This window comes from Indicator indicator, chromosome 5 (assembly GCF_027791375.1).
Source record: "Indicator indicator isolate 239-I01 chromosome 5, UM_Iind_1.1, whole genome shotgun sequence".
Lineage (NCBI taxonomy): Eukaryota > Metazoa > Chordata > Aves > Piciformes > Indicatoridae > Indicator > Indicator indicator.
The window spans coordinates 43,132,070-43,146,855 of record NC_072014.1 but is presented as its reverse complement, the minus strand read 5'-3'; positions in this window follow the sequence as shown (position 1 = coordinate 43,146,855).

The following is a 14,786-nucleotide window of genomic DNA, read 5'->3' as shown; positions in this document are numbered from 1 at the left end:
CTCAAAGTCTCTAACCATTGATTCTGAGAAGGCAGTAAGGTACCCAACAGTGCTACTGGTCCACAGCAAGCTCTACAATGTGGTGGGAAACAACCAGGAGCAAAAAATCCCAGCACCAAGAAGTTAACCCCCTGAAGGGGTTTATAAACTTCCTGTTCAACATACAAGAGCTGGTGAAGGCCTGAATAGAGAAAATGATGTCTGCCAGTCAAGCTAAGAGTGAGGGTGCTGAGACAGTGGAACAGGCTGCCCATGGAGGTCATGGATGTCTTCTCCCTGGAGGTGTTCAAAGCCAGGCTGGATGAGACCTTGAGCAGCCTGATCTAGGGGAAGGTGTCCCTGACCATGGCAGGGAGTTAGAATTGGATGATCTTGAAGGTCCCTTCCAACCCAAACCATTCCATGAACTGATGAACCTATGAAACACCTGAGTTTAATGAAAACAGTTGAAAACCTAGAAACAAAAAGGAGGCAAATGAAGCCAAACTGTTGCTCTCTCAGACCTCCTGTTCCAGACATGACCTTCTTCCCCTCATCTCCCAACACTTTCTAATCTATCAGACCAGATAATCAGTGCTTCCCTGTCTTTAATGTGTCATTTACATTTTTCTTCTTGAAAAAAAATAGAGACAACATTTGGAGCAGGTAAAGGTTACAAGTTTAACTCCACTTGTCTGCTCTGCTTTTGGAACTAACACATTTTGTGAGAACATCATCCATAACTGTGCTGCTGAATTGAGAGAGGTTAACTGCCAACAGAAGGGTCGGGACAGTGGACTTTCTTTTTTTTTTTTCTGTCCTGCATCTCTGCAGAGTTCATCTGAAAATGTGGTAAGAGCCAATTTCAGTGTATGTGACATGCTTGGTAAGTTGTGTTTACATCTTGTACACTTGCTTTATTCACAGAAGCACTGTGGCTGGAAAAGACCTTTAAGACCATCATTATTAAATCAAATACACTTGTTTATTGTTCTCCAGACTTCATAGAATCCCAGAATGGCTCAGGATGGAAGGGACCTCAAAGCTCATCTCCTCCAACCTCCCCACCATGCCCAGGGACACCTCTCAACCAGACTCAGCTGCTCAAGGTCTCATCCAACCTGGCCTGCAACACCCCCAGGCAGGAGGCAGCCACAGCCTCCCTGGGCAGCCTGTGCCAGAGTCTCACCACCCTCACACTCAAGAACTTCTTCCTCAGCTCCACTCTAATCCTGCTCTGCCTCAGCTTCAGACCATTCCCCCTTGGCCTGTCTCTAGACACCCTCAGCAAAAGGCCCTCTGCAGCCTTCCTGCAGGATCCCTTCAGGTATAGGCAGTCAGCTCTAAGGTCCTCATCTGGACTCTTCTCCAGGCTGAACACCTCCAGCTCCCTCAGCCTGGCCTCACAGCAGAGCTGCTCCAGCCCTTGGATCATCTTTGTGGCCTCCTCTGGACTTGCTCCAACAGCTCTGTGTCCTCCTCCTGGGGACACCAGATGATCTATCATTTGTATGATCTTGAACCTGTGAATTGTAACACAGGCTTCCATTTTAATGGAACAAAACTGTTCTTGACAGGACCCTTCTCACCTCCCCAGAAATGTACAGGACAGGCTATATTTGTTCTAGCCACTGGAACTATTTTAAGTCTTTATATGAAAAGAAGCACAAATCACAGAATGCTCAGGTCTAAGTCTCAAAATAGCCAAAGCCATGACTGCAAACAGCTGGACCTGCTTTTCTTTAACCTATCTGCCTGACAAAAAGCATCAGTCCATCTCCTCCTCCTTCCCCTGAACTCTGGCAGCTCGGGATTTCAAATAGGAAAACCTCCCACAGAATTTCAGTCTTCTCCCCCCTCCCCTGTGCTGACACAGGAACTGACACTTCCAGACCCTGCAGGCATAGGTGCCAGTGACTGGCAAGGACCAAAGCTGTGTCCTTGCACGGCTCTGAAAAACATCTGCTGCGAGGTGAGGACGAGCAGAAAACAAAGCCACTGACCTCATGCAGCACCAGGCACCTCTCCAGCTGCCAGCAGCCTGCCAAGCCCACCAAGGGACATCAGCAGAGGACCTGCTGTGCCTCCCCAGCTCTTCCTGCTGACCTCCCAAACCACATGGGGTGGGGCAGAAACACTTAGATGTCCTCTGCAATTATTTGGCCTGCATTATAAAAACTGCTACACTGCAGGAATGCAGGTTTGGCCTCCCAACTCTATTCTGCTTTTTCTGTGGAACAGTTGCCAGCAGTCAGCATTTGTGAGCAATTAATATAAAGCACTGTGAGATTCGAGGTACCATTACTCTTCCTTCATTAGCCTTCTCTGCTTGCCTTTGACAAGTCTGTGGTTGGCAAAATCTGACTTTTAAGAGCTTCTACGGCAGGCAATTTTACCTTCTAGTATGTTGAAACCTCCAAAGTGCATAGTGAAAAAGCAATACATCAATAACAAGGAGCATCCCAGCTCTCCTGCAAGGATTATTTAAGGAGCAGAGAGGGGCTCACAGGCAAAACCTGTGAGGGCACACAATTAGGACAGTTCTGGAACAGGAAAATAGAAAACACAAAATGTCAGCTCTCACAGAGATGGATGGCTCTGAAAGGAGAAGAAACCTTTCAACAAAGAAAGATGCTCTTACTTGTATTTCACACAGAATCACAGGATGTTAGGAGTTGGAAGGGACCTCCAGAGATCATCCAGTCCAAGCCCCCTGCCAGAGCAGCATCACCCAGGGCAGGTCACACAGGAACACATCCAGCTGGCTTTGGAAAGTCTCCAGAGGAGGCTCCACAACCTCTCTGGGCAGCCTGCTCCAGGGCTCTGCCATCCTCACCATACAGAAGTCTTCTCATGGTGAGGTGCAACCTCCTGGGTTCAGCTTGTCCCTGTTGTTCCTTGTCCTGTCACTGGGCACCACCAAACAGAGCCTGGCACCTTCATCCTGACACCCACCCCTCAGGTATTGATAGACATTGATCAGATCCCCTCTCACACTTCTCCTCTACAGACTAAACAGCCCAAGGGCTCTTCACAGAGCTTCTTCACAGCAGAGACATTCAAGTCCCCCAGTCATCCTTGTATCTCTCCCTTGGACTCTCTCCAGCAGGTCTCTGTCTCTCTTGAACTGGGGAGCCCCAAACTGGACACAGTATTCCAGGTGTGGTCTCAGCAGGGCAGAGCAGAGGGGGAGCAGAACCTCCCCAGCCCTGCTGGCCACACTTTTCATGCTGCACTCCAGGATGCCATTGGCTCTCTTGGCCACAAGGGCACTTTGCTGTCCCATGCAGAACTTGCTGTCCCCCAGCACTCCAAGGTCTTCCTGCATGGAGCTGCTTTCCAGCAGGATGACTCCTGGTCTGTCCTGGTGCCTGGTGGTGCTCCTCCCCAGATGCAGGACTCTGCACTTGTCCTTATTGAACTCCATGAGGTTTCCATCTATATTTCATACATATACACTTTATCAAGTACAGATTCACAAGTGAACATGGACATGAGTCTACCATTAGTGACATGGAAAAGTGTCTTTGGAAAGAGAGGACAGAGAACAAACCCTTGGCCATTTTTCATGCCTATCCCAAGTAGAGGCCACAGCAGATAAGAGCAGGAAAGGATGCCAGCAGACCATGCCACATTCACCCAAAGCTTGTCATCCTGGGTGGGTGGGGTGGGGTGGGGGTTATAATTGTTGTGCTCTTGTTAATCACCCAGAAACAGTATGTCGTGATTACTTATTGAGGAAATTTGGTTGAAATACGTCCTTTGGGGAATATAAAGAATTCTGAAAACTCTCTTCCAATCAGCACATTCGGTCTTTGAAGTACACAATTATTTAAGGTCAGAATTTCTGGTACAGTTTATAGGTCACCTTGCAAATGGCTGTAACAGGTTTCCTTAGCTCATTTTTTTTAAGTAATGAAGGCACTGGTCCCAACAGATCATGCAAGTGGCCCTGTAGCAATGGGCAGTCATTATTTCCCTGTCAATAGTCATCAAGTGTCATGTCTCGCCAAAAGGTGCTGCACATCAAACCAATAAATAGCAGTGAATTTAGGAGTCTGCACTTATCCCCCAGCCTTTTACAGGCAGGAAACTCTTCTAAAAAAAAAGGGGGGGGGGGGGAGCAGGGGAGAAGAAAAGTGTTCTAAAAAGGAAAGCAAAATACCCAAAGATTAGCAAACCAGAAGAATTCAAAGCCTTACTGATTTTGTGAACCACAGCATCCTTTCAGCAAATGCATCCTTTAAGTAAAAGGCACTAAAGCTGCAAACGCTGCCCTGGGGCACGGGGCTGCAGAATGGACAGAAAAGGTGAGGAAGAGTGAGCAAGGTGCTGCTCATTTGATTGACAACAGAGGGGACAGTCCTGTGTGACCTTGAAACAATGGCCAGAAAGCTCAAATGGCTGAAGGAGCAGAGTGTAGCCTCAGAATGCCAGAGTGTGGCTCTGGGTTGTTTCCTGGCACAGCTATTGACAGCTGTTTGTGCACTCCCTCCTCTTCTGCCTCAAAGACTTGAGGAAAATCTGCCCAGTGAAGTGGTGGAGTCCCCACTCCTGGAGGTGTTAAAAAACCATGTAGATGTGGCACTCTGGGACATGGTTTAGTGGCCATGGTGGTGCTGTGTTGTGTTTGGAGGTGCTGTGCTGGTGGCTAGACTTGATGCTCTCCATGGTCTTTTTGAACCTTACTGATGCCATGGTTCTATTCCATGACTCTCACCTGTGCTACTGCCTAAAACTTGCCTACATCCACCTGCCCCACACCTGCTTCTGCCCTGTCCTTTCCTCTGCACTAAGGTTTGACCTGAAACCATAGCTTGCTTGATCTCTGAAACTAACCCAGAGCTGTTCTAGCAGGTGTCTGACATTATTGAATCACCAAATCACAGTAGACCTCTGAGATCATCAAGTCCAGCCTGTGACCTAACATCACCACATCAGCTAAGCCATGCCACCCAGTGCCACATCCAAGCTTTTCTTAAACACCTCCAGTGATGGCGACTCCACCATCTCCCCGTGCCTCCCAGTGCCTAATCAGCCTTTCTGTGAGGAAATGCTTCCTAATATCTAACCTAAACCTCCCCTGGCACAGCCTCAGGCCATGCCCTCTTGTCCTGTCACAAGTTGCCAGGGAGCAGAGCCTGACCCCCACCTGACTACAACTTCCCTTCAGGTAGCTGTAGAGAGTGATAAGGTCCTCTCTAAGTCTCCTCTTCTCCAGGCTGAACACCCCCAGCTCCCTCAGCCTTTCCTCATCAGACTTTCCCCTCCAGCCCCTCTCCCCAGTCTGGTCACTCTCCTCTGGACCTGCTCCAGCACCTCAATATCCTTCCTGAAGTGAGGGCCCAGAGCTGCACACAGTGCTTGAGGTGAGGCCTCACCAGTGCCCAGTACCGGGCAGAATTCCATCCCTGCTCCTGCTGGCCACACTATTGAGCCACAGTTTATCACAATCCTTCATTTCCGCCTTGAATGCTGCTGAAGTGCTTGACCAGCTTTGCAAGGTTGGAATATGCCATGGTTGGAATATGGTCCCCAGAGCGAGCTGCTTGGCTGCCTCTCAATGGGCACGGCTACACCACGCCGGGCTGACAACACCACAACAACAACAACCACTGTCTGTGCACATTGCTGATGGCATTATGCAGGCAGAACAGCAGCAGGAGTTATTTTTGGCTTACTCCTGCAAATATGTTTGTATCATGGTGCTCTCCTTTGAGGCACAGCTAGATTATGATCAGAGACAGTGTCGGGCGATGCCTGCCTTTATGCAGCTTGCCGTTTCATCCCTTACAATAGAGATGTCCATTTGTCCACAGCTGAACAGGGTTTTGTTGGATCACACTCAGGCTGATCAAACTTAGTCCCAGGAGAAGTATTATGGATAATAGATCACTGCCTCCTTCCTCATCCCTGAAGAATTTGATGTCTGAGATAAGAGATTCTGCTCATCTCGTCTTAATAACGCTCAGCACTTTGCAAGCTCTGCTTCAAAGCATTATACAGACAGGGACTGTCACAAAGCTCCAGCCAGAAGGCAAAGTATTACCTCATGTAAAAGATTTAAAGGAAAAACAAAACAACCCCAAACCAACCAAAAATTCCAAACCAACCAAAAAACTCCAAACCTGGTGAGCTTTACTGACGTCTCATGATGGACTGGAACTCCAGGCTGGAGCTGGATTTAGGCTGCAGAGGTTCTTTGCTACCAGTTTAATCTCTAAATGTAATTTTACCCCATCTGCCTCCTCTGGATAGTTACTATTTATAGAAGCATTGTCTCCTTCTCCCTCTACCCAGATACTTCATTTCCAATGTTACTGGCACTAAACTGAACTATTAGCACCAACTTCTATACTGGTTTCTGAACTGTGAAGCACAGGCTCAGTGCCACATGGTCTAGAAGGGAAGCAGGACATGATTCCATTAAATATGACTTTTCTTCTTCATAGAATCACAGAATGGCTCAGGTTGGGAGGGAACTCAGACACCATCTACTCCAACCTCCCCACCATGGGCACGGACACCTCTCATGGCTTCTCTCTAATTCATTTCAGAACAACCTTGTGGTAATATTTCTCTTCATTAATGGGTGGATAAAGAGTTGATTTCTCTGAGCCCATCTCTGTCATGCTCCCCTCCTGCAGCAGTAAATTTCATCTATGACTGAGCCAGGGCACTGAGGCAGACCCCAGGGACCCGAGGAGCTCCAGGCAGTGGCTTTCACAGCTGGCCCAGTTGGCAGCATCTTGCGTTTGGTGCCCTGCCTTGGCCACCAAATTTATTGGCAGTGGGGAAAAGAGCAACAGGATGATACAATTCCCCAGCCATCTGGCTGTAGTGCTGATTTTCTTAACCTTGTGTATGCTAAATAGTATAATAAATTTTGAACTGAGGTTTGAGATGGCTCAGGGGACCCTTTGTTATGACAGGAGGAGTCTGTTTTGAGCAAACATCACCAGCCACATCTCTCTGAGATACCTGTACCCTGTTATTTTAGCTTTAGGTTTTCTAGCTAAGGATCTCTTTTTGTAAACTTTCCTGATTGTGTAACCCTGCTCTGTGCAGGCAGAGGCACAGATGTAAAATAAATACATCAGTCTGGGAGCTCTAAGCACATCACAGAGAGCAGCCTTCTTGGGCAGGCAGGAAGCCTCAAAGTAATTCCTGCTTTCCCCACTGCTCTGACCCTATTACTGCAGAGGATGAGAAAGCAAGAGAAATGAATTCCTGGGCATGGTCAGACTTCTTCTCGGCCACAGCAAGGGGGAGGCTGTGCTGTGAATTCCTCCAGCTCACCAGTGCCAGAGCTCACCACGGGCTCTGCACCACCTCAGGAGGGTGCCAGCAGTGCAGTGCTCCTGGCCACACATTTTCAAGCTACCAGGTAAAGAGCTTCAGTGGCTCAAACACTGTGACCATGGTAGGCAAGAGGCAGAGATGAGAGAAGGAACAGCACACCAATGCAAAGGGAGTGGATTCTGGGTTTGGTTTTTACTCTCTGCCTGTCTTTGGGCTTGAAGAAATCATTTAATCTTCTACTGACTCCATCCCTGTGCACAACGGGTTAGAAATTATTTCCTTACATTTGCCCACAACAGTTTTGGTTGGAGCTTCTTGGTGCTACCTTAATGCTAATGATGGTCTCCTCAGAGCACTGAATTGGAAAGAGAAGACAGAAAAAGCGATCCCAGTCCCTCCCAGTGCTGTTTCTGTCCTCCACAACTCACACTCTTCTGGGGAACCACCCAACCCAGCCAGCTCATTGTCTGAGAAGATTCCTCCTAGAGCAACTGAAGCCAAAAAAAAGGTCTCCCAATCTTTCCACTACTGATTCATTACCTATTTTAGTCTAAATAGAAATGACCCCAACACAGGGGACAAGCTTATTTACAGTCCCCCTTTTTTTTCTTTGTGAAGCACATGGCTGTGGTCTTGCTGACTGAGTCCTTCACAGAATTGTTGGCCTCAGCTTTCCTAATGCAAGCATTTTGTTCTTTCCACCACACTGCACACCCCTAAATTAATTCTCTGCTGTAATTATATTTGTAAATTGTCTGAGTTAAGTTTGCAAACTGAACCTACCAAGAGAGGAGGAAAAAAAAAACACCCAACATCTGCAAGCTCAGGATTGTTCCATATGAGTTTTTCCTTGTGTCCTTTTTTTTTTCTCTTTTTTTTCTTTTGTTTTGGTTTTCATTATCAAATTCAAAGCTACTGTTCATTGCTGCAGTACTTCACAATTAATTGCAATTCATTAACCTTTGGAGAAAACCTGTAAGTTGCTGTCATAAGCTTCTTTCTTCCTGGCCTGCTTTCCCATAAGGCTGTTTTGGGGAGATGTTAGGCTAAGGGAGGATTAAAAAATCCCTGATATCAGGACTGAATATTGATTCATTTGAGGTTTCATCTGAATTTCCCAGCTTAAGCTGCTGTCCCTCCTCTTTCTGAAAGCATCTTGCCCCAGAAGGTACAACCATGAAGAAGAAATAAAGAAAACAATTTGTTTGTTGATTCCTGCAAGTAACAAATGTTATAGGTTTGCAGTATGTGCAGAACTGAGAGGAAGAGAGGGAAAGTCCTGGGAGAGAAAGGGAAGCATCTAAAGAGCCTAATCATCAAATAGAGATCTGATGGAAACTTGGCTGGGAGCAGACATTTGAGGACGTTGGTGAGATCCACACATCACAGAGCCCACGAGGAGGAACCCTGCCCAACACAGAGCCCACGAGGAGGAACCCTGCTCAACACAGACACCATGAGGAGGAACCCTACTCAACACAGACACCATGAGGAGGAACCCTGCTCAACACAGACACCACGAGGAGGAACCCTACTCAACACAGACACCATGAGGAGGAACCCTGCTCAACACAGACACCACGAGGAGGAACCCTGCTCAACACAGACACCATGAGCAGGAACCCTGCTCAATACAGAGCCCATGAGGAGGAACCCTGCTCAACACAGACACCATGAGGAGGAACCCTGCTCAACACAGACACCACGAGGAGGAACCCTGCTCAATACAGAGCCCATGAGGAGGAACCCTGCTCAACACAGACACCATGAGGAGGAACCCTGCTCAATACAGAGCCCATGAGGAGGAACCCTGCTCAACACAGACACCATGAGGAGGAACCCTGCTCAACACAGAGCCCACAAGGAGGAACCCTGCTCAACACAGACACCATGAGGAGGAACCCTGCTCAATACAGAGCCCATGAGGAGGAACCCTGCTCAACACAGACACCATGAGGAGGAACCCTGCTCAATACAGAGCCCATGAGGAGGAACCCTGCTCAACACAGACACCATGAGGAGGAACCCTGCTCAACACAGAGCCCACAAGGAGGAACCCTGCTCAACACAGACACCATGAGGAGGAACCCTGCTCAACACAGAGCCCACGAGGAGGAACCCTGCTCAACAGAGAGACCACGAGGAGGAACCCTGCTCAACACAGACACCATGAGGAGGAACCCTGCTCAACAGAGAGCCCATGAGGAGGAACCCTGCTCAACACAGAGCCCACGAGGAGGAACCCTGCTCAACAGAGAGACCATGAGGAGGAACCCTGCTCAACACAGACACCACAAGGAGGAACCCTGCTCAACAGAGAGACCATGAGGAGGAACCCTGCTCAACACAGAGCCCACGAGGAGGAACCCTGCTCAACACAGACTCCACACGGAGGAACCCTGCTCAACACAGAGCCCACGAGGAGGAACCCTGCTCAACACAGACTCCACACGGAGGAACCCTGCTCAACACAGAGCCCATGAGGAGGAACCCTGCTCAACAGAAAGCCCAGCAAGAGCCCCTCTGAGCGTGGGACACGGTGACCTTTCCTCACATCTGTGACATTGTGTCCTAAGCTGCTCCTCAGCAGAACTGCCTGCACATCTTCAAACCAGACACTTTTCTTCCCCTGGGAGGCCTGATGGGATCCCCCAGAGCTATCCTGCGTGCAGGACTCCTGCCCCAGGCACACCTCAGGTGAGAACAGACCAGGCTGAAGCCCTTCCCAGCACAGAGGAGCACCATTAGTTCCCTAACAGGCCTTCTCCTACAGCCCTTAATCACCGTTGGCAGCAGCTGGCATCATTACTTACTTCTGCTGTCTACAATATGCCTCTGGAGAAAAAAAAAAAAATAAAGGCTTCTGTTCTTTTCTCTAAGGGCTCAAACCTGCATGTGTGGTCCCCATCCCAAAGGTGCACCAGATTTTCTAGGTGCTGAGAGGATGTGCCCAAGTGTATCTGTATCCATCATTGCCAAGCATCCTCTGCACTGCTCTGTCAACAGACTAAGCTTGGAAAACTGTTTCACCACAACAGAAAACATAAGAAAATGAGCAGCTTCCCACATGAAGACTGCAAGAGGGAACTTCTTGTTCACCTTTCTGAACGAGGTCCTGGCATACTGCAGAACAAGAAGAGCTTAAGGGCTCCCAGACATGTTTTTATGTAAATTAGACTTCATGCATTATTTGAAGCCACATTTTGGAATGTAATTTATTAGTGGGTCTTTCTTTTTTTTCTGTAAAATTGAGATTCTATTTCATGGAAGACTGGCTTTTGACAAAGCTTTTCTACATATCTCAACTTCCACTACTGTTTTACCCCTCTAACATGAGCAGAAAGAGATGAAGGTTCATTAAGAAGCATAAAGAAATTACATGGGACAATTCTATCAGTTTTTAATACAGCAGCCCTTCCACCCTGCCTTCTACATGATGGTAGCCTGCAAAGTGTGCTTCAGAACCCAGGAGAAAACAGCTGCTAGGCACTCACAGATGCACAATGGGAAAGGAATCCTTTACCCATCATCACCATCATCATAGAATCATAGAACTGTTAGGGTTGGAAGAGACCTCAAGGTTCATCCAGTTCCAGCCCCCCTGCCATGGGCAGGGACACCTCACACTACAGCAGGTTGCTCACAGCCACATCCAGCCTGGTTGCAAAAACCTCCAGGGATGAGGCTTCCACCACCTCCCTGGGCAACCTGTGCCAGTCTCTCACCACCCTCATGGGGAAGAATTTCTTCCTGACATCCAATCTGAATCTCCCCATTTCTAGTTTTGCTCCATTCCCCCTAATCCTATAACTACCCAACACCCTAAAAAGTCCTTCCCCAGCTTTCTTGTAGCCCCCTTCAGATACTGGAAGGCCACAAGAAGGTCACCTCACAGCCTTCTCTTCTCCAGACTGACCAACCCCAACTCTTTCAGTCTGTCTTCACAGCAGAGATGCTCCAGCCCTCTGATCATCCTTGTGGCCCTTCTCTGGACACCTTCCAGCACTTCCAAATCCTTCTTGTAATAGGTGCTCCACAGCTGTGCCTGCCCATGACACTTCCATAGGGCTTGCAAAGAGGAAAAGTTAGGACAAGGACCCCAAAGTGGTATCTAAGGAGTCTCCTCAGTCATGAGTGAAGCACCCCTCATCTCAGCTCTGCCCCTTGCTTTGGAGGGATCATTGCACAATGTATGGTACCAGAAATAAACTACGGAGCCCCATCCCCGGAACCTTTCAAGCTCAGGCTGGAAAGGCCTCTGAGCTACCTGATCTAGCTGGAGATGTCCTTGCTCACTGCAGGGAGGTTGGACTAGATGACCTTTAAAGGTCCAGCCCAAACCATTTCATGATTCTGTGAATAACCTGAATGGTAGAGATAAGTAGGTAAAAGCCCACAGAGCTGAATCACTGGAGAGCAGGGAGGGCAAGGGAGGGCACATAAATAGTGTTTCTCTTCCTTAAGTGAAGGGCATTGGCACAGAGGAAGACAGTCAAAAGCTAGCTTTCATCTTCCTAACAGCTGGCCTGCCCCTCTCAATGTATTTGCACTGCAGCAGCAATTAAAAGCTCTGGTTTGGGATTAGGACTGGAGTGTCCTAAATGCTGTACAAACAGCGATCCCAGGCACAATCCCCACAACCATTTCAGAACCCCAGCAGAAGGTGAGGCAGACACAACAGATGGGCACAACAAAAGGTTAAAGCTGCACACCATGACATCAAAATGATGATGATCAGTGCCACAGCCAGCACCTGCAGCACACTGACGTGTGGCTGTTTGTCAGGATGCTGTAAATACCACACCAAGTGTGAGGAAAGGACCTGAGTGTGACAGTCTAATAGGGCAGGAGCTCTACAGAGAAAAGCAGAGAATTGCTTTAAGTAAGCCTTGCAGGCAATGATATGGAACTAAACACAGGGCTGGTGGCAAAAGGGAGGCAATGACAGCATTTGGGTAGGAGAAGAATCCCTTAAAGATCAAGAGCTGGTATTTGGTGACCTCATTTTCCTCCCCTGGCAGGCTGTCCTCTTCCACACGCACCAGCCCCTGCTATCTGATGTCTTCCATCCAGGAGTTTCCAGTGGAAAATGCAGACTTCTTTCAATATTCAGGAGAAAGTTGTCACTGATAATAGAAAAGCAAACCTAACTGCTCTAGTATTTTGGTTGTCACTCTTTGAGACTCACATAAGACCTGACTAAAAATCCATCTAATAGCAGTGAATTTGCAGCCAAAGGAGGCTATGCTTCCATATAATCAGTGTAGCTGTGCTGAGAACTCACTCTGCCATTATGGGCTTTCAAAAAAAACACCCTCCCAAAGGCTGCTGCCAGCCTGAGGGCTGTGGCACTCAATGTATATACCCTTTCCTGTAGATTTTTCTCCCCATTGTGGTTCCACAAGGGAGCCTTCAGGTATATAAATCACACAACCATCTGCAGGCGTCTGTGGGGAGTTCACAGAATCACAGAATGTTAGGGGCTGGAAAGGACCTCAAAAGCTCATCCAGTCCTACCCCACTACCAGAGCAGGTTCACCCAGGGCAGGTCACCCAGGAACACATCCAGGGAAGTTTTGAATACCTCCAGGGAGGGAGGCTCCACAACCCCCCTGGGCAGCCTGCTTCCAGCTTGCCTTTGCCAGGGACTGCAGTTATGATCTCTGGGGGAGGTGGGGGATGTGGAAACCTACATTCTACTGTTCTTCAATAAATGCCATCTCTACCTGCAGTAGCTGTCCTCTTCTGCACACACCACAGTGGCACACTACAGATTCACTGCACCCAGCAAGTGAATCAAGATGGGTAGCCTCCAGGGTTAGCTTGGAAGAAGATGATTTCCATCTCTTGTGTTCTTACAGGGAACTTTCTAACTGCCTTTGCTCAACCACCTAATCCCCCTCATATTTATTCAACACCCTTCTAACCCACATTTCTAGCAAATGGGATGACATCTAATGTCTTCAAATGTCAAGTTTTCAGCATATGATGGAAAAGCAAAGTGCCCTGAACCAGTAAACTCACAAACACTGGGGAAGAAGTCCAGCATGCAGTTTGATGAGAGGTGGGAAAACATCCTGACATCCAGGGACATCTGCAGGCTCTCCAGCAGCACATCATTAAGAGCACATGGAACAGAAGTGCTCTGTCAACACCTGGGTGCTGGCAGAAGCACTACTTCCAATCTTGACAATCCACTAGCTCTTTTCAAGACACATTCCATTGAGGTGTGCAGCACCCAAACTGGTCTGATTGCCCTATGTGAAATTCACACTTCTTAGATGTCTGCTTTGGGCATTCCTGAGGCATGCACTGTATGATGAACTTTATTCAAACAGAAATTCACCGATTGAGGAAGCACCCTCACTTGCACCTTCTGTTCAGCTCCTGAATTGTCACTAAGGGGGGACTTCATAACCCTGAGTGGGTTCCATTTCTATACAGCATCTACTACAAAAGGATTACAGTCAGCTGGTTGCTTTCAGATCATTTCAGACAAGAGCTGAAGCCTGCTGAAATTAGTGAGCATCCTTTCATCGATGCTGGAGACAGCAGAGAGAGAGGGGAAGACACACAAGTGGCCACTAGCCTTACTGGTGCTGTCCATTAAGAGAGAGAACCCTGGTTAGATGCTGAAAATGTCTCTTCTTCCAGCAGTGGACAGTCCAGGACAGGCCAATCTGCTGTGGCCTCTCACTGGTTCAATACTGTCTTGGTATTAACTGAGGTGTATGGGTCCAGTATGAAATGCTAAAGGCTTAGATTATCTTTCTGACATAACAGCCCCCACCTTCTGAAAACCCAGATCACTTTGTGACTGTGAACACAAAGCAGAGCTTGAGTCAGTGTCCATCCCTAACAGAGGAAAAGGGGAATAATCTCATTTATTTGGCAGGATAACCTCATGTTTCTGCACCACCTCTTTACTCAGCCACCTACTATCGCCATCCCGTGGGAGACCTTGTGGCTGTCCACAGGAGGTTCCCTCCCACCCTGTGCTCCAGTGTCCCCCTGAGCCTGGCACATGGGGGCAGGCAGCCAATCACACCTCCAACATGGTTGAGCCTGATCTGCCATGAAGGAGACATCAACTCACTCTTTTCACCCCAGAGGTCACCCGTTCACGCTCTCACTTCAGCCAGAATGGAGCCCTGGGAAGATGCATGGCCAGAGGTTAATGCAGAGGGCTGGAAGTCTGCAGACACTTATATATAGACCTGCCACGTGTCCTGGAGGAGTGTCATTAATTCTGGAGCTCTGCAATGTGCTTCTGCAGGCACTGATAAGCTGCCACGTGTTTGCCCCGAGGGCCATGCACCACAATACCCTCAGCTTTGGCACAAAGAGCACCGAGGTGCAGGAGAAGAGACCATGAGTTATCATCTCAGCTCTTCTACTGCCTGCCTGTAACAATTCCCTGCTCTTTCTAATTCTTAATAAGCAAGGTTCCTGGTCCCTGCCAGGGGACAGATAACTGTAATTTACCAACTGCAGAGATACAGGGA